The 26,287-nt window shown below is 45.7% G+C and overlaps 1 long non-coding RNA gene across 1 annotated transcript; it reads left to right on the plus strand.

Annotated features, from left to right (window-relative positions):
- The first annotated feature begins 6,667 nt into the window (after positions 1–6,667).
- On the plus strand, positions 6,668–14,616 carry LOC108302145. The gene is made up of 3 exons (XR_001824232.2): positions 6,668–6,789; positions 11,550–12,001; positions 13,673–14,616. It is a non-coding gene; the product is annotated as an uncharacterized LOC108302145 (long non-coding RNA).
- Positions 14,617–26,287: the final 11,671 nt, after the last annotated feature.

Consider the following 26,287-nt stretch of genomic DNA (forward strand, 5'->3'; position numbering starts at 1 on the left):
TTTTTTTTTTTTTTTATAGGTTACGAGATGCCCAACATCAGAAATGTAGGTGAGTCAACTTATAATAGAAATAAATCTGCTGGGTGAGATGGATCTTTCCTGTAATCCTAGCACTTTGGGAGGCTGAGGCAGGCGGATCACCTGAGGTTAGAAACTGGAGACCAGCCTGGCCAACATGGTGAAACATCTCTACTAAAAATACAGAAATTAGCTGGGTGTGATGGTACATGCCTATAATCCCAGCTACTTGGGAGGCTGAGGCAGAAGAATCACTTAAACCCAGGAGGTGGAGGTTGCAGTGTGTGGAGATCATGCCACTGGACTCCAGCCTGGGCGACAGAGTGAGACTCTACAAGAAAGAAAGAGAAAGAAATCAACAGGCACGGTGGCTCACACCTGTACTCCCAGCACTTTGGGAGGTCGAGGCAGGAGAATCGCTAGAACCTGGGAGGTGGAGGTTGCAGTGTGTGGAGACCATGCTACTGCACTCCAGCCTGGGTGACAGAGTAAGACTCGGAAAAAAAGAAAGAGAGAGAGGAAGTAGGATGGGAGAGAGGAAGGGAAGGAGGGAGGGAAATCAACCAGGCGCGGTGACTCACACCTGTACTCCTAGCACGTTGGGAGGCCTAGGTGGGCAGATCATCTGAGGTCAAGAATTGGAGACAAGCCTGGCCAAAATGGTGATACCCTGTCTCTAGTAACAAACATACAAAAATTAGCCAGGCATGGTAATGGGCTCCTGTCATCTCAGCTACTCCGGAGGCTAAGGCAGGAGAATCTCTTGAACCTAGGAGGTGGAGGTTGCAGTGAGCCAAGATTGTGCCACTGCACTCCAGCCTGGGTGACCAAGTGAGACTCTGTCTCAAAAGAAGAAGAAGAAAAAAAAAAAAGAAACATACTAAGAAAATAAAAATTTTAAATTGGAAAGAAGAAAACTACCTGTATTTGTAGACCATATGATTGTCTATGCAGAAAATCCAGGAGAATATACTGATAAATTATTTGGACTAGTAACAGAGTTTGCAAGGTTTTTGAATTCAAGATTAACTTTAAAAAAAAAAAAAAAAAACTATTAGCATTCCTGTACATCAGAAATAACAAATTAGAAAATGTAATAGAAAAAGAGATTCTATTCACAGTAGCAACAAAACCCTGAGAATATATCTAGCAAAATGTAGACAGATCTTTCATGCAGAGTATTGCTATAGCTGGAATGTGTCTCCCAAAATTCCTATTAAAACTTAATTGCCAGGATGATAGTATTAAGTGGGGCCTTTAAGAAGTGAGTAAGTCAGTAGGGTGAGCGCTCATGCATGAGATTAGTGCCTTATAAAGGGCTTGAGGTGGTGATAAATCTGTTCCTTCTGCCTCATGAGAACATAGCATTCGTCTGCTCCAGAGGAACCAGCATTCAAGGTACCATCTTGGAAGCAGACACCAGGCCCTGACTAGACACTGTACCTGCTGGAGCCTTGATCTTCTTCCCACCCTTCAGAACTGAGAGAGTAACTTCTGTTGTTTGTAAATTACCCAGTCTCAGGTGTTCTGCACTACAAAAAGACTAAGACAAATATAAAAATTATCCATGGACTTAAAGGAAGAATGGAAATATATGCCATATATATTATGAATGGTAGGACTCAATGCCATAAACTTATTATTTCTCACTGAATTAATCTATAAATTCAAGCAATTCCTAGACAAATCCCAACAGAGTTGTTTTTGGAACTTGACAGGCTGATCTGAAAATTCATGTAGTCATTGAGGGTCCAAGAATAGTGTAGCTGGCTGGCCGCAGTGGCTCACACCTGTAATCCCAGCACTTTGGGAGGCCAAGGTGGGCGATCACATGAGGTCAGCAGTTCGAGACCAGCCTGGCCAATGTGGTGAAATCCCATCTCTACAGAAAAATACAAAAATTAGGTGGGCATGGTGGCGTGTGCCTGTAGTCCCAGCTACCTGAAAGGCTGAGGCAAGAGAATTTCTCAAACCCGGTAGGCAGAGGGGGTAGTGAGCCAAGATCGAGCCATTGCATTCTTGGGTGACAGAGTGAGACTTCGTCGGTGGCTCATGCCTGTAGTTCCAGCACTTTGGGAGGCCGAGGCAGGCAGATCACAAAGTGAAGAGATCGAGACCATCCTGGCCAACATGGTGAAACCTCGTCTCTACTATAATACAAAAAAATTGGCCAGGCATCGTGGTGCACACCTGTAGTCCGAGCTACTCGGGAAACTGAGGCAGGAGAATTGCTTTAGGCCAGGTGGCGGAGTATGCCGTGAGCCAAGATCCTGCCAATGCACTACAGCCCGGGAGACAGAGCAAGGCTTCGTCTCAAAAATATATATATATATAGTGCAGCAGACACTGTGCCGTCCCCATAGCCCTCGGCATTGCCAGCCACATACATGCCAGGGGCTGATGCCTTCAAGAACACCCTCAGTGTATTCATCATGCCTTTTCATTTCCTGTATTTCCTGATGTGTTGACAGCTGGGGCTTTGCTGATCCTGAAGAGACTGCTCCACCCAGGGTGAGCCAGTTCCTAGAGACAGTAAAGGACTCACCTGCAAGTGCACCTTCCATCTGCAAACCAGCCAATCCAAAGCCCCTACCCCCAACCACCTCCTTCATCGGGCTCTTACACTGGGCCACTGTCCATCTGCCCTCGTCACCCCAGGGCCATGAACCAGACAACTAGGGACAGCCCTATGCCCCAGAGTCGAGTGAAATTATTCAAACTATTCATAGCTAATCCTGTGCCTGCTTACCCAGCCTTGCCTTGCCTTTCCCTTGGATGCCACAAATAAAGCTCTCGACCACATTTTCCCCTAGCTTCTTTGACTTCTTGACTGACACTGGTGCCTCTCCATGTATCCCTGCATAGCTTGGATTGCCACTTGTTTCTGTGGACCTCTGAGTATGAAAAATTCTTTCCTTCAGGACAGTCATTTCCATATCTATGTATTTTAGTATATCGGATTAAAGTAAATCTTGTGTCCATTTTAAAACAGCCATGAGGAATGGGAGTTGGTGGATAAATGCCACAGCTTCCCCGCCCCTCAGATGCAGTATCTTTGAAGGGCCTAGTGAGTTTGAGCCCCAGTTACCCTTTGTGGCAACCTGCTCATAAATGCAACATCTGTTGGCTTTCTTCCCTTCCTGTGTCACTTCCCACCCTCTTACCTTCACTTCTTGGAAGCACCTTCTAAGAAAATGCTTGTACCTGAATCCTTGACTCAGGCTTTACTTCTAGCAGAACTTGAAGATATTTTCAAAGAATAAGAACTGCATAGAGGTTGGTGGGTAATGGAAGGCTGAAGATTTGTGTGCATACTGTGATGGCAAAGGAATTAGGACAGTGAAGTGTTCAGGGGATGCACAAATCAGCCAATGGAAGTGAAGAGGAACCAAGCAAAAGACCCATGACACATGGAAACTTGATATGAGACAGAAGTTGCCTTGTAGATTATTGGGGAAAGGACAGAATATTCTACAAATGGTGTTTGCACAATTGATTATCTATATACAAAGTAGATACAACTAGATTGTTCATATCAAAAATAAAAGCCAGTTGATTAAAGATCTAGTTGTGACAGGCAAAACTTTGAAAGAAGGCTGGACGCAGTGGCACATGCCTGTAGTCCCAGCACTTCGGGAGGCCGAGGCAGGCGGATCATGAGGTCAGGAGTTGAGAACATCCTGGCCAATATGGTGAAACCCCACCTCTACTAAAAATACAAAAATTAGCCAGGCCTGGTGGCATGCGCCTGTAGTCCCAGCTACCTGGGAGGGTGAGGTGGGAGAATCTCTTGAACCCGGGAGCAGAGGTCGCAGTGACCCAAGATCGTGCCACTGTACTGCAGCCTGGGTGACAGAGTGAGACTCCGTCTCAAAACAAACAAAAAACCTTTGAAAGCATTTAAACGAAACGTAGGTGGATATCATTATGATTGGGGCAGTGTCTTAGTTTGGGCTGCTCTAACATAGTGCCATAGACTGGGTGGCTTAAACAACAAACACTGATTTCTCCCAGTTCTGGAGGCTAGATGGCCAAGATCAGGGTGTCAGCACGGTTGCTTCTTTCGGCGGGCCCACCTCCTGGTTCACAGAGGGCCATCTGCTTGTATCCTCACATGGCAGAGAGCAAGAAAGACACGAAGCAACTCTTTTGTATCCCCCCGCTTTTTTTTTTTTTTTTTCCAAGGCTGAGTCTCACTCTGCTGCCCAGGTTGGAGTGCAGTGGTGTGAACTGGGCTCACTACAACCTCCGCCTCCCGGGTTCAAGCAGTTCTCCTTCCTCAGCCTCCTGAGTAGCTGGGATTACAGGCAACTGCCACCACACCCAGCTAATTTTTGTATTTTAGTAGAGATGGGGTTTCACTATGTTGGCCAGGTTGGTCTGGAATTCCTGATCTCGTGATCTGCCTGCCTCGGCCTCCCAAAGTGCTGGGATTACAGGCGTGAGCCACCTCGCCTAGCCTGATTCTTTATTTTTATTTTAAAATTTTACTAAGTTCCTGGATACAAGCATAGAACGTGTAGCTTTGTTACATGGGGCGTATGTGTGCCATGGCGGTTTGCTGCACTATCAACCCGTCATCTAGGTTTTAAGTCCCGCATGCATTAGCTGTTTGTCCTAATGATTCTTTTAAAATTCTCTGAATACTGGCAGTTGGCTCAAGCCCACCAGATTTAGTTCCTGAGTGAGGCTGGGGGCAAGCCTGTACCTTTATTTTTAAATTTATTTATTTCATTTTTTAAAGAGATACTGTCTTGTTCTGTCACCAAGGCTGGAGTGCAAGTGGCATGATCATAGCTCACTGCAGACTTGAACTGCTGGGCTCAAGTGAGCCTCCGGCCTCAGCTTCCAAAGCATCGGGATTACAGTTGGGAGCCACTGTTCCCGGCCCTAGGCCTGTACCTTTCATCCTGTGGACTGTGGACATCAGCCACTCACTCCCGGGTGCTGGGATGGGGTTTAATTTCCAGTTACCGGCCCAGAGCCTGCCCACGGGTAGATCTCAAGGGAGGCTGTTGAAGGAACAGCATGCAACTTGCCCACCCACACACATTCACAGATAGGGGTGGGGGTTGGAGGAGTTGGGGGAGTTGTGTGGATCAGCTTCAGGCACAGCTGTCTGGTTTCCTATGGGATGTGACCACGTAACGGTCAGGTAAGAAGAATTTATCTTCTTGAAATCATTGCTTCGTAATTGTTGCTTTCCACCATTGGCATTGGAGAAAGGCTGGGCCACAGGAGGCTGGATGAACTTTGTGCTGGCCGGGTAAGCAGAATGTCTATCTAGCTGGAAAGTAAGCAGTGAAGGTATGCTCACCTGAGCGGGGAGGGAGTCACAAACCTCACTGGCCTGCCCCAGCTCTACCTTTGCCTCTTTGTTTGGCCCAGTGGCTACAAAGCTGCCCTACCAGGAGCAGCCCCCACTGGTAGCTCTGGCCCTGGGGATCTGTGAGTATTTGGTGGGGGCAGAGTGTGGAGAGGCCAAGTCCACACTGTATCTAACCCTAGTGCAGCTCAGGATTCCGCTTCCCCAGGCCCTTCTTCTCAGGGTCTCAGCTCGGGCCCTCAGGACAGCAGGAAGATGGGCTCTCCTCATTCCCTAGGTCCCCTGTCCTTTACCCCCAACTTCAGATGCAGCTTCACCTTATCCAGCCACAAGGAGAAACGAAGACAAATCATTCAGGGAGTGAGGCACCTAAGTCCCCGCTCTGCCCAGACAAGGCACCCTGGGCGTCTCCCATGGCTTACCACATCTGCCTGGGACTCGAGGAAAGGGCCAGAGGGCCGAAGGTGACACTGGAGTCTCCAGCACCACCTTCCGAGGCCTTCAGGGAATTTCTTGCGCTGTGGGGGCAGAAGACTGGCTCCCCTGGGGATGTGTGTGAGTGTGTGTTTTCCAGCGCCCCGCGGAGGTCAAGGTCCTCTCCCTTCAGGACAGCAAAGAGAATGGCTTGGAGTGAGGCCCTAGGGTTGGGGGGCTAAAGCAGCACAGGTATGGGAAATGGGGTGCGGGGGTGCTTAGAGGGGACCGGTAGGGAACACTTGGAGCCTTGCACGGGCCTAGGGTAGCTGCGATGGGGAGGCAGCAGGGAACCTCTCCTGCCAGATGGGGTTTTCTGAGGCTGCGAGCCCCGAGGGTTCCTTAGTCTAGGGTAGCCTCTTACAGCTGCGGTGGTGGTGGGGCTCAAGAGAGCAGGGCGTAGTGCGGCGGCCGTGGCACGGTGGGAGCCTCGTGTTCGCCGGCTCTACCCGCGGTACTAGACCCCTGCAGCTACCCAGCCAGCAAGGCCAGGACGTGCTTTGGGAATCTGGGTGGTCCCCAGGGCCCAGGGCGTTTGAGGGCGCCCCGCCTTCCAGCGTCTGAGCTCCTGCCCGGTCAGGGAGACCAGCCCGGATCCGGGTGCGCCCGCCCTCCGTGCCCACTGTCCCAGCGCCGGGGGCCCGGGGCCAGAGGCCAGGGCCTCGTGCGCGCCCGGCTCCGAGGCATCTTCGTATTCCATCTCTTCCCGCCGCGCCCTGTCGCCACGGCGACCCAGAAGAGGGCGAGGCGAAGCGAGCGGTTGGGGGTGCGTGTCTCGCAGGCTCAGGTCAGTGCGCGTGCGCCCTGCAGAGGCGGCCCTGCGCGCTTGCCGTAGGCCGCTTCCGGGAGGCGCCTGCGGCGACCCCGCTACAGAAGGTTTGTGCGGCTCGGAGGAGCGCGGCTTCGTGGAGGAAGCGGGCGGCGACTCCGCGGAACGGCAGCGCGCTGCAGCAGCCCGGCACCCTGGCCAGGTAAGCTGGGGGGCTCAGGCTGCCTGACTCGCAGGCGGTGGTAGCCTGGGGTCTCCCGCCGCGCTGCAGGCACCCGGACGCGTGGGGCGGCCGGAGGTTGCAGCCCCAGTGCTCCGGAGCGCAGCCTTGTGTACTCGGCGGAGCTGCGGGGCGGTTGTTGCTGGGGTCTAGGGGAGCAGCCCAGCGGCCCCACTCCTCTCTTACGGGCCACTTCCTGCTCCCACGACCGGTGGAGGGGGTGTGCATCGGGTACTAGGCGGCGGCTCCCACGTTCGTGGGTTGAGTGGGGAAGCCTGGCAGCGAATGGCCACCTGGTGTCGGCTAGAGGCTCTGTCTGGGGGTTGGGGGGCACTCGGGTCCTGCCACCCGGCTGGGTGGGCCGCTGGTGGCTGGTGCGTTCCTCCATCCTCCCTTGGCGCTGGCATCGAGGCCCGGTGCTGGGCAGCAACTGGGTTGGGGTCGCCTCTGGGTTCGCTGTCCCCGGAGAACCTGAGCCTGGATCTTTGCCCCCTTCCCTTTTCCTTTATAATAAGGCCAAGAGGGAAAAACTTCTCAATCAAAAGACCCCACACCTCGTCGCTCCTGGGCTGCAGGCACCGGGTTGGGGGCACAGGGGCGGGGTGGGGGTGGGGACCTGCCTCTGGGCTGGGGCCCTTCCACAAGGCACGCACTGCCTGGCAAGGCTGCTGGTGGTAGATACGGCTGCAGATGGTGAAGGAGAACATTGAGGACAGTTCCCTGCCCCTTGGCTGTGCTGAGCCCATCTGGACTGTTTCTGGTTCTAATCAGAAGTGGAACAGTTTCAGTGCTTCTTAAAGGTTCATGTTAGTGATGACCTTGGGTGGAGACGGTGACACAGTTTGTTCTCTCCTCCTAGGCTCTTAGCGCATCCAAGATCTTGAGTTGCCAGGGGCCTGGCCACTCGCGCCCTTAGCCCTACCTTGGCTGAGCTGGTCACCGCTGCATGTCCCAGGCTGCCAGCCTGCCTGTCATCTGCAGTACACAGGTATGCATGTGTGTGCATACGTACATGCACCACACACATACCATGCCTAGTTCACACACACCACACCCATACCCCATGCATACCACACACATACCATACCTACCTCTCACACACTACACACATGCTATGCCCACCTCACATACACCACACACACATACCCCATACCCACCACACACAACATACATACCCACCTCACATATACCACACACATATGCTATACACATCACACACACACCACACATCTAACTCATGTACACCACACACACCCCACATACATACCTACCCTCACACACATACCCCATACACACCATATACAACACACGTACCTACCTCACAGACCACATATACACTATGCCCACCTCATACACACCATACACTTAACCCATATATAGCACACACACCACACACATACCATGCCCACCTCACACACACCACACACATAGCCCATACACACTGCACACACCACACACTACATATATACCATGCCCACCTCACATACCCCACACACTTAACCCATGTACACCACACATACACCACACATATACCATGCCCACCTCACACACCCCACACACAACACACATATACCCACTTCACACAACACATACAACATATACCATGCCAACCTCACACACCCCAGACACTTAACCCATACACACCACACACAGCACACATATACTCACCTCACTCACACACCATACACTTATACCCACCTCACACACATACCCCAAACACACCACACACAACACACGTCATACCCACATCATACACCACACACCACATATACACCATGCCCACCTCACACACCCTACACACTTAACCCATGTACACCACACACACACCACACATACTATGCCCACCTCACACATACCATACATATATCTTACCCATCTAACACACATACCCCATACACACCACACAACACACATACTTACCTCTCCCACCACATATATACCATGCCCACCTCACATACCCCACACCCTTAACCCATATACACCACACACACACCTCACACGTAACGTACCCACCTCACACACCACACACCACATATATACGTGTCCTGCTCGGACACACTGCACACTTAACCCATGTACATCACACACACCACACACATATCACACCCAACTCACATATACACCATATACTTGTCATACCCACCTCGCACACCACACAGCACATACACACCGTGCCCACTTCACACACCACACAGCACATATACACTGTGCCCATCTCACACACCCCACACATTCAACCCATATACACCACACACATTCAGCCCACATACCATGTCCACCTCACACACACCATACACATATCATACCCACTTCACACACATACCCCATAGACACCACACACCACACTCAACACATATATCATACCCAAACCACATCACAGACAGCACATATATACCATGCCTACCTCACAAACACCAGGCACTTAACCCATACGCACCACATACACACCACACACATACCCACCCTACACACACGACACACGTATCATACTTACCTCACACACCATACCTTAGATATATACCATGCCCACCTCACACACATCATACATATATCATCCCCACCTAACACACATACTGCATACACACCACATACAACATGCATACCCACCTCACACACCACATATATACCATGTCCATCTCACACAGACCATACACTTAATGCATATACACCACACACACCACACATACTACCATGCTACCTTACATGCATTATACACGTATCATATCCACCTCACACACCAGACACACTTAACCCATATACACCACATACCACATACATACCATGCCCACCTCACACACCTCACACACTAACCTTTATATACCACACACACAGCACACGCATATCATACCCACCTCACACACACCCCACACACCCCAGGTACACCAAACACGTATCATACCCACCTTACACACCACACACCACATATATACCATGCCCACCTCAGACACACCACACACTTAACCCATGTACATCATGCACATATCATACCCAACTCACACGCACACCATACACATATCATACCTTCCTCATACTCCGTACACACCACACACAACATGCATATCATATCCACCTCACACACCACAAAGCACATATATACCATGCCCACCTCACACACAGCACATACTTAACCCATGTACACCACACACACCCCACACACATACTTCATATGCACCATGCCCTTTCCACACATACTACACACCACACATATACTGCATACACACCACACACAGCAAACACACCACACACACCACATACCATACATACACACCATACAGATTTTTTATACCACTACACACCCTATACATGCCACACACCTTACACACTTCATAAATTCCACACAAACAGCACACCACACTCCACATACATGTTACATCATCCATACAACACATCACCTTCCACACAGACAACTTATTCACACTACACAGATACCACATACACCACATAATATCATACATACCACACACACCCCATACATACCACATACACTACACCATACACACAAAACATACAAACTCAACCCTTCCACACTATATCACACTCCACACATACCAGACATGCTTCACATACACCACAACCACACACCATACACAGTATATTGCACATACTCACCCTCAAGGATGCCCCGCCACCACACACACACACACACACACACACACACACACACCCCCCATACACTGCACACTCCTTACTCACCACACTACACACACTGTATTTCATGCACACACCACACAGCCCCTGCCACACAAGCTACCCATTGAATGAAATGGAATTATTTAGTTTTCCCAAAATTTATATTGCTCACCTGGGCAACCCCAGCTATCCTGGCCGGCACATCCCCTGGTCCCGCCCTCCCTTGGGTCAGTGCTGCCTCCGGTGTTTCTGGTGTCTCTGGCTGTGCCCTGGGGCGTGCTCACGTCCCGATTGCCTGGGAGGCTGGCCCCTCTGCCCCAGTGGCCGCCTTCCTGGAGGAGACTGGCCTTTTTGCCACTCTCTTGACGCCCAGAGTGGCAGCGGGTATGCAAAATCCTGCTTCCTCCCCTCGGTGTCTGCCCTTCCCCACGGGTTGTTTTGTCTCAGTGCTGACGTCTCCCCAGCTAGAAGAGGAGACCCTCAAAGGCGCACAGGTGGGTTTGATTATAATGCTGGTGAATAATAAAATGCGACTTGGTGAATAATAAAATGTGATTTGGTAAAAGACTTAAACAGTACAAACATCTTTAATAAAGTAAAATGTGCAAACCCCTTCTGCTCCCAACTCTCTCCCTTCCCCTCCCCAGAGGACATGGCTGACAAGTCTTTGGGGGCTCCCCCTTTCTGTGTGTGTTTGCATCCGTGTATGGGCTGGGGAGTGTGTGTGTATTCTTAGCCATCTTGATGGAGCTGGAACTGGGATCTACACATGTATGCTGACTGTAGCTCACCTGCCATTTTCCCTCCAAAACAGGCGTTAAGATCCCTCCCTGTAGTGTGCATTGCCCTGCCTCTTTAAAAACGCCGTCAACTCTTGCAGTACTCGAACTCTGCCGTCATTTATTTAACCATTCTTTTATTTATGGGTACTTAAGTCGTTTTCAGTTTTTTGAAACATTGCCGTAGTGAAAATCTTCAGCTGTCATTTGCCGTTGCCGTGGGAGAACGTGGTGGGAAGTGCTGGGGGGTGGAGTGGCCTTGCGTGGCCAGGCTTTGTGAGGTTCTGACTCTGTCCTTCCCAATGTTCCTCCCACACTGGCTGCCTCCTCCAGGAGATGGTGGCTGTGTGAGTGCCTGCCATGGGCGCAAGGAGTGGCATGTTGGACCATGGAGCAAGGCTGGGCCCTGTTCCCCACGGCCAGGAACAAAGACGGGGAGCTGCCCTTAGAGGACTATGTGCCTGAGGGCCTGGAACTGGCTGCCCTATGACCAGAGAGCCCCACGCCCAAGGAGTAGAAGTGCCATAACCACAGCCCCGATGGGGACTCCAACTACGTGAACAACACCTCTGAGGAGGAGGACTACGACAAGGGCCTCCCTGAGGAGGAGGAGGGCATCACCTACAACATCTGCTACTGCCCCGAGGACAACAGCTACCTGGAGGGCATGGACTGCAACGGGGATGAGTATCTGGTCCATGGCATGCACCCCGTGGACACCGACAAGTGCCAGAAGCATCCGCACAACATGCCTCGTAACTGGACCAGTGAAGAGCAAAAATCAGGTGAGCACACATAGTACCTAGTTTTAACTCCATATTGCTGAAAGAAGCACTGAAGAGATAGAAAAAACAGTCCTGAATTGCTGATAACACCCCTTCCCCATCCCTGGCAGCAGTGGCATGGTGCAGAGAGCTGCTCTGGACACTGTGGGAGGGAGAACACAGCAATTGTGAAGCATTTAACTCAGTGCTGTCCTGGTAAAGCAGATAGGAAAACCAGACCAGACTCAGTGACACCTGCCCATGGAGGGGCATTTAAACTGGCCCTAGCCAAAGGGGAATCAGAAACCCCAGTGGCTGGAACTTGAGTTCCTGCAAACCTCACCACTGAAGGCTACAGTGCTCTGTGTCTCCAAGTAAACTTTAAAGGCAGTGCAGGCCATAAGGACTGCAACTCTTAAGCAAGTCCTAGTGCTGAAGAGGGCCCAGAGACAGTGGACTGGGGGGGGCATGCGACCTACTGAGACACCAGCTGGGGCAGCTAAGGGAGGGCTGGCATTACCCATCCTCTAGTCCCAGGCTGCACAGCTCACAGCTCCAAAAGGGACCCTTTCCTTCTGCTTGAGAAGAGGAGAGGGAAGAGTGGGCAGGACTTTGTCTTGCATCTTGGATACCAGCTCAGCCATAGCAGGATAGGGCATCAGTCAGTCATGAGGCCCTGATGCAGGCCCAGGAGGCAGAGGTTGCAATGAGCCATGATCGTGCCACTGCACTCCCACCTGGGTGACAGAGCCAGACCCTGTTTCAAAAAAAGAAAAGAAAAAAATAATTACAATGAGATATTATCTCATCCCAGTTGAAATGGCTTATATCCAAAAGATAGGCAATAACAAATGCTAATGAGGATGTGGAGAAAAGGGAACACTTGTACACTGTTGGTGGCAATATAAATTAGTCTAACCACTATGGGGAACAGTTTGAAGGTCCCTCAAAAAGCTAAAAATTAAACTACCACATGATCTCAGCAGTCTCAATGCTAGGTTTATGTCCAAAAGAAAGGAAATCAGTATATCGAAGAGATATCTGCACACCTATGTTAGTTGCAGCACTGTTTACAATACCTATGATTTGGAAGCAACCTAAGTGTCCATCAACAGCTGAATGGATAAAGAAAGGTACATATTTGCAATGGAGTACTATTACGCCATGAAAAAGAATGAGATGCAGTTGTTTGCAACCATATTGATGGAACTGGAAATCATTATGGTAAGCAAAATAAGCCAGGCACAGAAAGACAACATTGCATGATCTCACTATTTGTGGGATCTAAAAAACCATTGAACTCACGGACATAGAGAGTAGACGGATGGTTCCCAGAGGCTGGGAAGGGTAGTGGTCAGGGGAAAGTGGGGATAGTTAATGGGCACAAAAAATAGAACAAATAAGACCTACTGTTTGATAGCACAACAGGGTGACCATAGTCAATAATAACTTAATTGTACGTTTTAAAATAATTTAAAGAGTGTAATTGGATTGTTTGTAACGCAGAGGATACATGCTAGAGGAGATAAAATACCCCATTCTCCATGATGTGCTTATTTCACATTGCATGCCTGTGTCAAAACATATCATTTACCTCATATATACCTACTATGTACTCAAAAATAATTTTTTAAAAAAGTATTTTCTTGAAGCTGGCTTTTCTTTTTTTGCTGCTTCTTGTTGTTGCTGCAGGTGTTTGGCACTGAAGAGCACAATGACTACTAGTGCAGTTTGGCATCATTCCGTGATTCATGCTAAGGTGTCAGCAGAAAACTGCTGGTGAGTAAAAAATACCATTGCTTGCACATTGTCAGTGCCATTGTCAATACGATGAGAAGGCAAAATGACATATTACTGTGAAAATAGTTTTTCTCTCTCAGACCCCTTGAAAGGGTTTCAGGACTCTTGAAGTCCACAGACCACACTTTTGAACATGGCTGCTCTACATGAATCTCCATTGCTCCTCTTCTCCAGCACTACTGCCTATCCCCCAAAAAACTTTCCAAACCAACCAACATACTGTGTTCCTCAGATTAACATCTAATGTGGCACTAGCAGCAGATATTCTGCTTCCACCTCCTGTAATCAGTCATTTTTCTAAAGCATAGATTTCTCATCCCCTTGCTGCAAAATCTCCAAACAGGTCCAAGTATACATAACAATTTAGGAAAAGATGAAGATTGTATTTTAGATCAATAGGGAAAGTATAGATGATTAAATAAATAGTGTGAGGACAATTGCGTTAACATTGGGAAAAAATTGAATTATCTTCCAGTATATATCAAAATAAGTCTAAATGATTATTGATAAAATTTAAACCATAGATAAGTTAGGAATAAAGTTAATATGTATCTTGAGTACAGGGTGGGAAGTCTACTTAAACACGTAAATCCATGCATTCTAGTCAATTGATCTTTGACAAAGGTACCAAGAACAGAAAACGAAGCAAGAATAATTTCTTCAATAAATGATGGGAACACTGAGTATCCACAGATACTCAGAATAGCAGATAGCAGAATAATGAAATTAGGCGCTTATCTCATACGATACACAAAAATAAACTAAAAATGTATTAAAGACTTCAATATTTGGCTGGGTGCGGTGGCTCACGCCTGTAATCCCAGCACTTTGGGAGGCCGAGGCGGGTGGATCACGAGGTCAAGAGATCGAGACCATCCTGGTCAACATGGTGAAACCCCATCTCTACTAAAAATACAAAAAATTAGCTGGGCATGGTGGCGCGTGCCTGTAATCCCAGCTACTCAGGAGGCTGAGGCAGGAGAATTGCCTGAACCCAGGAGGCGGAGGTTGCGGTGAGCCGAGACCGTGCCATTGCACTCCAGCCTGGGTAACAAGAGCGAAACTCCATCTCAAAAAAAAAAAAAAGACTTCAATATTTGCAAACCATATACCCAATAAAGGGTTAATATTCAAAATATATAAGGAACTCAATAGAAATAACCCAGTTAACAAATGGAGAGAAAAATTAGCCAGGTGTGGTGGCATACACCTCTAGTTTCAGCTACTTGGGAGGCTGAGGTCGGAGAATCATTTGAGCCCAGGAGGTCAAGGCTGCAGTGAGCCATGATCGTGCCACTGCACTGCAGCCTGGACAACAGAGTGAGATCCTGTCTCAAAAATAAAAAATGTGCCAAAGGCCTGAATAGACATTTCTCAAGACATACTAAGATATGACGAACAGATGTATGAAAATGGCCAACAGAGATATGAAAAAATGCTCAGAATCTTTAACCATCAGTAAAATGCAAATGAGAACCATAGTGAGACCTCATCTAACACCTGTTAGAATGGCTACTATAAAAAAGGTCAAAGACAACAAGTTTTGGTAAGAACGTGAAGAAAGAAGAACCCCTATACACTCTTTGTAGGAATATAAGTTTGGTAAGAATGTGAAGAAAGGAGAACCCGTATACAGTCTTCAGAAAACAGTAGGAAGTTTCTTCAAAAAATTAAAAATAGAACTACCATGTGATCCAGCAATCCCGCTTCTGGATATACATCTTTAAAAAAATGAAATCGGTACGTCTGTACTACCATGTTCATTGCATCAGCCAAAATGTTACACCAACTTAAGTGTCCACCAACAGATGAATGAATAAAGAAAAAAATATATGTCACATTTTACAGACACACACACAGACACACACACACACACACACACACACATATGTAATGGAATACTATTCAGCCTTATGAAGAAGGAAATCTGTCATTTGTGGCCACATGGATAAACCAAAACTTGGAGGACATTATACTAAATGAAATAGACCAGGCCCAAAAAGACAAATTTTGCATGATCTCACTTATATACAGAATCTTAAAAATAACTGAGAGAGAGAACGGTTGCCAGGGATTGGAGGGTAGGAGAGGAGGTGATGGGGAAATGTTGATCAGAGGGTGATATGGTTTCGCTGTGTCCCCACCCAAATCTTAATTTGAATTTTATCTCCCAGAATTCCCACGAGTTGTGGGAGGGACCCAGGGGGAGGTAATTGAATCATGGGGACTGGTCCTTCCCATGCTATTCTCATGATAGTGAATAAGTCTCACGAGATCTGATGGTTTATCAGGGGTTTCCACTTTTGCTGCTTCCTTATTTTCTCTTGCTACTGTCATGTAAGAAGTGCCTTTTACCTCCCACCATGATTCTGAGGTCTCCCCAGCCATGTGAACTGTAAGTTCAATTAAACCTCTTTTTTTCCCAGTCTCAGCTATGTCTTTATCAGCAGCGTGAAAACGAACTAATACAGAGGGTATACAGTTTTAGTTGTACAGAACGAATAAGTTCTGGAGATCTATTGTAGGGCATGGTGACCATAGTTAATAATGCATTGTATACTTGAAAACTGCTAAGAGAGTAGATCTTAAATGTTCTCACCACACACGAAAAACAAGTATGTCAGGTGATGAATATGTCAATTGGCTTAATTTAATAATTTCACAATCATATATTAAAACATCTCATTGTGTACTATAAGTATGTATGTTTTTGCTAACTACACACTAATGAAGCTGGTAAAAAACATTTGAAAGTGGAATCTAATGAAATAATTGATAATTATTTTTTTGATAATTGATAATTTTTTTTTTTTGAGACAGAGTCTCCCTCTGTCATTCAGGCTGGAGTGCAGTGGCACGGTCTCAGCTCACTGCAACCTCTGTCTCTGGGGTTCAAGTGATTCTCCTGCCTCAGACTCCCAAGTAGCTGGGATTACAGGCATGCACCACCACCCCTGGCTAATGTTTATTTTTTATTTTTTTTTAGTAGAGACAGGGTTTTGCCATGTTGGCCAGGCTGGTCTCAAACCCCTGACCTCAAGTGACCCACCTGCCTCAGCCTCCCAAAGTTCTGGGATTACAGGCATGAGCCACCATACTCAGTCTATAATTGATAATTTTTTAAAAGCGCTGTAAAATATTAAAAGGACTCAGTGCTTTGGGAGGCCAAGGCAGGACAACATAGCAAGACCCTATCTCTACCGAAAGTTTAAAATCTTTAAAAAATTAACTGGGTGTGGTGGTGCATGCCTGTAGTCCCAGCTACTTAGGAGGCTGAAGCAGTATGATCACTTGAGCCCAGGAGTTTTGAGGCCACAAGGAGGTAGAATCACACCACTGTTCTCCAGCTTGGGTAACAAAGCAAGATCTTGTCTTGATTAAAAAAGGAAACATTTTTTAAAATTAAAAGGTAATTCAAACTGGAAAAGAGTCACAATATATATACACCAAAATTTAATGTTTTTAATATTTGCAGTCTGCTGTAGTTTGGATGTTTGTTCCCTCCAAACCTCATGTTGAAATTTGATCTCCAAAGCTAAAGGTGGGGACCAATGGGATATGTTTGGGTCATACAGTTGGACCCCTCATGAATAATGTCCTCCCTTGGGAGTGAGTCAGTTCTCACTCTGTGAGCTCTCAGGAGCTCTGTGATTGGGTTGTTAAAAAGAGCCTGGCATTTGTCCTCCCTTCTCTTGCTTTCTGTCCTGCCATGTGATTTCTACACACACAGGCTCCCCTTTGCCTTACATCAACCTGAGCCCCTCAATAGATACAGATGCCAGGTCTTGAACTTTCCAGTCATCAGAATCATGAGCCAAATAAACCTTTTATCTGTATAAATTACCCAGCGTCTGGTACTCCTACATAGCAACATAAAAGGTCCTAAGACAAAACCCTAACAGATTAATTAGAGAAAGAGATAGCCAAAATAGTTGACTAGGTAATTCACATGATAATGAAAATTGCTAATACATATCCCTTTTCATGTTCGATCTTTCTTGTAATGAAATAAATGCAATTAAAATAACATTTTTCTCCTACGAAACTGACAGAGAAAAAAAACAATATTGCTGAAGAATCAGCTACCCTAATTCTCTGCTGGTGTCTGATTCCCCTTCCCCAAAAAGTAGTCTGACTATAGTGACTTGCTTGATCAATAGGAAAAGGCAAAAACGATGTTTTAAAATGTCCATAGCCAGCTTTTAACGAGCCTGTAGCTTCTGCCTGGACTGTTTGCTCTTCGAACACTCTCTGTCCTTCAGAACCCAGCCACCATGTGTGAAAAGCCCAAATCACAAGGAGTGGGAAAATGGCCAGGAGGAAACATCTACTTCCTATGTGAGTCAAGGTAGGGTAGCATTCTCAGCTAAAGAAGCGTGTGTTCTTTCTTAGACAGCCATTCAGGGTGTAAATGGACCTGAAATATCTCAGGAGGCAGTCAAGCCACATGTATTATCCATTCTCAGGCTGTCGGGGTTGTTAGTGGTGGCTTATCTATATCAATTGGCCCATACAAACCAAAAATGACAGCCAACAGAATAACAGAGAATGATACCTAAATAAATAGAAAAGAGGAAGAAAAATGAATTATACTTCTCTTTTGAAGCTCTCCTGTGAGAACGAAGCTGGAATTGATATTTTTCTGGGGACCAACTGATTGTGGCCATCAAAGTTCTAAGTTATGAGAGGCACACATTTTTAGCATTAGACAGTAAGTTATCCTAAGCAAAAATGTCTCCAGGCAAAGAGAGGAGACATCAAGCACTGTGCTTTGGGTAGCTGTGGATTTGCTAAGTTTTTTCTAGAGCAGCATCACATTGCAAAATAAGCGGTTTTCCAGGAATCAAGGGAACTAGGTTCAAGTTACTTCCAGAGAGGCAGAGAGGCCTCTACAGGCTGATGAGAAATGGGTTCAGTGCCAACTATTCTTCTTACAACCTTGGAAAAGTTAACCATCTAAATTTCTGCTTCCATACCTGTAAAATGGGGATAAAAATACCCATGTTTGTGGGGATCAAGTGAGATAATGCATGCACCATGCTCAGCATGTGCCTCACTCACATGGAAAGTGTCCCAAGAGGGTGGGTCATTTTCTTACTACCGTTGCCAGTGATTTGCTGTTTAATGTTGGGCAAATTGCTTAGCTCCTGGCTACACTGGAAATAATGTTGCTGCCTCATCTACCTCCCAGAGTTAGTGTGGAGGTCAAATGAGAAAATGAATTGAAGGAAGGCAATGTGATGTGGTGTTAGGTGGGAGGCATCCAAGCTGAGCCTCAGGAAACAGAGGCTGCACCATGGGGTCAGGTTACTGAGCACCCAGAGGCAAGTGAGCAAGTAGAAAACAAGAGCACACACATTAACACAGCAAAGAGCCTTTGAACATGTATCGTACCGTATTCATAGAATAACTCCCTTTGGTTCCAGGAGTTTTATATGCCTTTATTTCAGTTAACTTCCACAACCACAATGCTGTGCAAATACTATTACTCAAATGAGAAAACAGACTCAGCAAGGTTAAATAGCTGGGGCAAGGTCACACTAATTGTAGATGTCATAGCCTGTGTTCCACATCTGCAGCTGGGAGAGGATGTGATGCTGCAGCTGCTGCTGCCCAGGCCTCTTATCCTGCCAAATACTATCCTGGGCAAACCTGCAAAGGGAGGCTGCTTCTGGCTGGATAAGAATGCTCACTCAGAGCCCACCCTGCCCTAATGTAGGCACTGGCTGATCCACGGGGATTCCGCAGCCAGCGCAATGGACTCTGGCTGAGCTGCCCATGACCACCAGGGGGCCTTCACAAGACCTCTGCAAATAAGAACAAACTTGATTCCCAGGACTGGCTCGCATTTGAAGATGGCTTTAGACCCAACAGTTGGTCAAACATGTCACTTTTACTTGTTCTGAGGATAAGGGCAGCACCTGCACTCTCCCACTCACTTTCACTAGCTCTAGCTGCCTCCCACTTCTACCACCTGGCACAAGAAGGAGGAAAGAGTTCCCTACAACACATTCCCAGACAGCCATTTCTACCTGCTGGATTACAACTTTCTGAATCAGTCTCTCTCTCTCCCCCCACCCTTCTCTCCTCTCCCATCTCACACACACACACCCCTTATGAATAGTGTTTGTAACAGACACCAGATAATTTTTATCCTATGTAATTGTATTCTTGCAGGTTTTTAAGAAAAAGCTCAGATCTTATTACCTTCTTAATTTTCTAGTTGTTATAAAATGGTATTTGCAGCACTCTTGACAAGATACATCTCAGCTGGGCACGGTGGCTCATGCCTATAATCCCAGCATTTTGGGAGGCCAAGGCCAGTGGATAACTTGAGGTCAGGAGTTCCAGATCAGCCTGGCCAATATGGTAAAACCCTGTTTCTACTAAAAATGCAAAAATTAGCCAGCCATGGTGGTATGCACCTGTAATCCCAGCTATTTGGGAGGTTGAGGCGGGAGAATCGCTTGAACCTGGAAGGCAGAGATTGCAGTGAGCCAAGATAGCGCCACTGCACTACACTCCAGGCAGGACAACAGAGTGAGACTGTGTCTCCAAAAAAAAAAAAAAAAAAAAAAAGATACATCTCATCTTCAAGCATTTCCTGAATGCTGCTAAGGAGATGATAAACATCAATCATAGATGATAAACATCTATGTGATAAACAACTTTACAACCATCTGTCTCTAACATAAGATCACATAAGGCCATTGTAATAAGTCCAAAGTTCATTAATCTATTGAAATAATTAAGGCATGTGTTAGATAGATTCAGTTGTGCCAACAGAGAATTTCCTGATTTCTCCAGAAAGAATAATCTAAAACCATGGTTTTCAGCCTTGGCTGCACAATGGAATCACCTAGAAAACTTTAGAAACACTGATGCCTGGATCCTGTCCCAAGTCTCTCATTTAATTGGCCTGAGATGTGGCCTGGGCTCCAGATGAGCTAATGTGCAGCCAAACTCAAGAACCACACATCTAAAAGATGAGGGAAACTGGGCTCAAGGGCAATGATTAAAGAGCCACGTCTGGACACTCCAGTTTCGCTCTTCAGTGTGTTCAGTCGACTTTCGGTTACCCATACTAATTGAAGAGAAGACTGTCACAGACAATTGTAAGATCTTAAACTTAAAAGTTCTTTTATAGTTTGCAAAGCATTTGATCTTATTTAAACCTCACCATAAGCCTAGCTGGTAGAAAGGTATCTATGCTTCTCTAATAGACGAAGAACAGGAGCCTCAAGAGTGAATGATTTGCAGAGATGTAAGTGGCAGAATAATTTCATTAGAACTATAATCCAGAATGTTCGATAGCCTCAAAATTCAAACAATTTTATCTAGACTGTTAAATTCCTTTTGTCTCCCTGAGGAAGAGCAAAATCTGCTCATGGGTAAAAAACCAAACCAACCAACCAACCAAACAACAACAGCAAAAACACGTTAACCTTTAAGACAAGATGGAATGGCAGGGGGAAAAAATAATCGAATGAAAAGTTTCTCAGAAAGCAATAATAGTGAGCTGACTTCCTATTAGGCATAATGGTGGCTGTCATTTCTTCCTGTATATATCTACACCTGGCAGAAGGTTGATATGGAAACGAAGGGCTAGACAAAGAAACTTTCTCGTTTTCCCACCCATGAGACCTTCAGTTGGAATCTTATTTGTCATCTTTGAAGCAAGAATAAAAGTGGGATGAAAGCTTCTGCAAATTACCTTAGTTATGAGATTAAAGATAATTTTAAGGTCTTTGGAAGAACTGAAATGATATTACAACAGTCAATAAGACCATTTTAATATTAAGCTATTCAGATTTTCAAATAGTGCATCTTTTGACCCTTTGAGATTTTAGGTTGCTCTCTTATTTAGAGCTCTGGAAGCTGACTTCAGGGTTGGGGGACATCTCATGTATTTTCCCATCCACTTTCTTGGAGCAACAACAACGCCTTTTCACTTCATGTGGTCCTAAGTGGGTCTGTGATCTGGTGCCCCAGGTTCCCAGAGGGCCACATGATCTGGAATAGGTCACTCTTAGTCCCTCATTCCCCAGCAGTAGAAACAGGTCCATGAGTGGTAGACACTCCAAGTAGGGGCAATCAAGGTGTATGTTGGTTACAGATCAGTTACTCCAACATCTGCAAAGATAAACTTCAAATCTCGGTGGTTTAACAGAAGTATATTTGTAATTCACGTAAATCCAATATGGCTTTCCATATGGTCATTCGAGGACCCAGGCTTCTTTCATCTTGTGACTACCTTCTCCTCTTGGGTCTCAGAATCCTCCCCATTCAGCCAGCAAATGGGGAAATAAGACAAAGAATCACTTTTGGAAGGTTTTTAATGGGCCAAGCTGGAATGGAGGTTTTCCCACCTGCTCACATTCTGCCTGCCCATAGTAGGACAACCAGGGTCTGAGGAGGTTCTGTCCACATGCCTGCGGTTGGCAGGAAAGGTTTTCATCGGCAGCCAGTTACTCAAACTTAAAAAAGAACACCATGTTGAAAGCCTCAGGTCTTCCTTTTCTTTGGGGAGAATAGGTATATGTAAGGTGGTAGGGAAGAAGAAAAATAGGTATTCTCTTATCCAGCCTCCTTTGAATCTCCCTCCAGGTTAACTATTTCCTCTAGAACGTTTGCTGACCCACATCCAGGGCACCAGAAAGCCCACAGTGTGGAGACCTTTTTCTAATTCTCCCCCAACACTTTTGCCCCTACCAGCTGAGCTGTCTGCTTACCAAGGGTCACTTCTGCTTGTTCCAAAACTCTTTTATGCCAGTTGTTCTTATTGTTATGATTCAAGTATAAATCAAGTTTAGCTGGGCACAGTGGCCAAACTTGGTCACATGACTACTGCCAAGGAAAGGGAGGCGGAAATACCATGTAGTTGTGAGGTTTGGTGACTAGCTCACCAGCTCTGCCACAAGGTCTTCTTCTGGGATTAGCATGTGGGTGTTGGGAGTGCTAAACTGGGGACACATCTGCCTGAATGACCAGCAGCCATCTTTTCTAGTTGCAGGGAGGGATGTGATCACACTAAAAGAAGTGGCTAAGAGTCAACCATCACATAGAAGAAGGCAGAGCTAAAAGACGGTAAAAAAAAAAAAAAAGAGAGTAGAAGGGGAGGAAGAGAAGAGAGACTGAGAAAAGGAGAAGAAGAGGAGGAGGAGGAGAGAGCGCACATTCTATTGTGTTCAGGTTTGGTCAGTAACAACCCTGAACTTCTCAATTATGGGTGCCATCAGGACCAGCTACATAATTTGCAGCTACATAAGGGCAAAATTAAATTTGGAGCCCTTTGTTAAAAAATTATTAATAATTTCAAGACAGCAAGAGTCTTATCTGGCTAGAAGGCTTATAGATAAGGTAACCACACCCCTGCCCCATTTCCTTTATAATTATTACATATCGTTGTTTGGTAAATATTTGATGAGCAAAGGAATGCATTCTTGAGTTTTTGACTACCGTGTGAGAGACATATCTTGAGTGACACAAATCAGACATGAGCACTGCAGCCCCTCGAAGAATGTATAATCTAATGAATGATACAGCTGCATCATAATTGCCTCAATGTTCATTCATTTTTTCATTGTGCTTCTGTTCTAGGTAAACTGTCTATGTTGGTGTCCCTATGCACCTATCTGTTAAGCGCATTTGTAAAGTACCTACTGTGTACCCAGAAGATGGGGACACAGAGGTAACAGGCCTGCTTCCTGCACTTAAAGATTTCATAAAGTACTGGGGTGGGGGGAACAGTAAAGTGGGAGGAAGAAGCGACAGCAAAAGCATGTGCATTTACATCACTTTGTGATAAGTACAGTGACAGAGTATTTGGAGGCTGTTCTGAGAACACAGAAAGATCTATAATGCTCACAGCATGTGGAAGGAGCTCTGGTTTCCAGTTCTAGGCAACCACTTAATGCCATCTGAAACAAAACATAATGCACCTCACCCCCTACTCTCCCACCCTCTCAAGATCAAGTGAGATAATATGAGTGAAAGCACTTTGTAAACTGTAAAGCGTCATTCAAATGTTAAAGGAGTTTCTTGATGACAAAGTCTTTTCTGTTTATAGCAGTATTATTGGGCTGGCTTATTTGGACAAAGTACATATTTCTGCCATTCCATTTGGAGTTTGGAGCCTTTTTTTTTTTTTCTTTTGCCTAGTGGCTTGATTTATTTTCTACTAAGAAGAGGCCAACCTCAACTGTATCCCCCTTTGACCTGGATTCTAGAAAGTCCCATGGCCCTGAGCAGGTGCCAGAAGTGGCTTGGAGGCAGTTAGCGGCAGTGCTCAGTTCACACAGAGAGGAACAGCTTGTTCCTGGAATGTAATTTTCCCTGAATCAAATCCTAGCTGAGACGGGAGCCCAAGCTGGAAAACTTCCAACTTTTACTGCAGGGCTTTAAAGAATATTATATTTGTTCCAGCAAAAGAATTGTAACTGGAATGCAATACAGTAAAATGTTCTAGAAAACACTTCCCAACCTCTATTGGCTTGTGAACACCTTTTTCAGTTATATAAAAACTTGCATATTTTTAGAAACTTAAATTATTATTTTTGCCTTGAATATGATAAAGAAATGATTTTTGTTTTTGTCTTTAGCACCTTAGTATTATAATGCTAATTTAAAAAATATATATATTTTATTGTGTTTTAGGTTTTGGGGTACATGTGAAGAACATGCAAGATTGTTGCATAGGTACATACATGGCAATGTGGTTTGCTGCCTTCCTCCCCATCACCTATATCTGGCATTTCTCCCATGTTATCCCTCACCAACTCCCTACCCACCACTGTCCCTCCTCCCCTAGTTCCCCTACACAGACCCCAGTGTGGTGTGATGCTCCCCTCCCTGTGTCCATGTGTTCTCATTGCTCAACACCCACCTAGTGAGTGAGAACATGCAGTGTTTGATTTTCTGTTTTTGTGTCAGTTGGCTGAGAATGATGGTTTCCAGGTTCATCCATGTCCCTACAAAGGACACGAACTCATCGTTTTTGATGGCTGCATAGTATTCCATGGTGTATATGTGCCACATTTTCTCTGTCTAGTCTGTCATCGATGGGCATTTGCGTTGGTTCCAGGTCTTTGCTATTGTAAACAGTGCTGCAGTGAACATTCATGTGCATGTGTCCTTATAGTAGAACGATTTATAATCCTTTGGATGTATACCCAGTAATGGGATTGCTGGGTCAAATGGAATTTCTATTTCTAGGTCCTTGAGGAATCGCCACACTGTCTTCCACAATGGTTGAACTAATTTACACTCCCACCAACAGTGTAAAGTGTTCCTATTTCTCCACATCCTCTCCAGCATCTGTTATCTCCAGATTTTTTAATGATCGCCATTCTAACTGGTGTGAGATGGTATCTCAATGTAGTTTTGATTTGCATTTCTCTAATGACCAGAGATGATAAGCATTTTTTCATATGTTTGTTGGCCTCATATATGTCTTCTTTTGTAAAGTATCTGTTCATATCCTTTGCCCACTTTTGAATGGGTTTGTTTGGTTTTTTCTTGTAAATCTCTTTTAGTTCTTTGTCGATTCTGTAGATTTTTAGTTCTTTGTAGATATTAGCCTTTTGTCAGATGGGTAGATTGCAAAAATTTTTTACCATTCTGGTGGTTGCCGATTCACTCTAATGATTGTTTCTTTTGCTTTACAGAAGCTCTGGAGTTTAATTAGGTCCCATTTGTATATTTTGGCTTTTGCTGCCAATGCTTTTGGTGTTTTAGTCATGAAGTCCTTGCCTGTGCCTATGTCCTGAATGGTTTTGCCTAGGTTTTCTTCTAGGGTTTTTATGGTGTTAGGTCTTATGTTTAAGTCTTTAATAATGCTAATTTGATGCAATATGTAGTAATATTCATAAAAGGAAACAGATGCCAATTTCCCCTTTTAACAAATGAATCAAGGTGACAAATCAAAATAATTGTCTAAAAATAATTTGTCTATGAATAAATTTTGAAGTAACTTTGTGTTTTGTTGGGAGATCATATGAATATTAAGACATAGACTGAAATTTACATGATGAACGATGGCATCAAAAATAGACAAAATTTTTTCATTATCTGTTATTGGAATTCTTAAGATTTCCCTTGAGTTATTTTGATAAATTTTGGTCTTTTGTTTCTAAGTGGCAAGGAAAAGGGAGAAGGTTTTAGGTTGCTATTTGCAAGCATGTCCTAGGAAATAAAACATAAGATGTGACAAGTATTTTCATCAAATAAAAAGTCATATTAGATATATTGTCACTATCAATTTGTTTTTTTTTTGAGGTGGAGTCTGGCTCTGTTGCCCAGCTGGAGTGCAGTGGTGCCATCTCAGCTGACTGCAACCTCCACCTCCCAGGTTCAAATGATTCTCCTGCCTCAGCTTCCTGAGTAGCTGGGATTACAGGCATGTGTCTCCATGCCTGGCTGATTTTTGTATTTTTAGTAGATACAGGGTTTCACCATATTAACCAGGCTGGTTTTGAACTCCTGACTTCAAGTGATCTGCCCACCTTG

The sequence above is a fragment of the Cebus imitator genome, unplaced genomic scaffold, assembly GCF_001604975.1.
Source record: "Cebus imitator isolate Cc_AM_T3 unplaced genomic scaffold, Cebus_imitator-1.0 Scaffold38, whole genome shotgun sequence".
Taxonomy (NCBI): Eukaryota; Metazoa; Chordata; class Mammalia; order Primates; family Cebidae; genus Cebus; species Cebus imitator.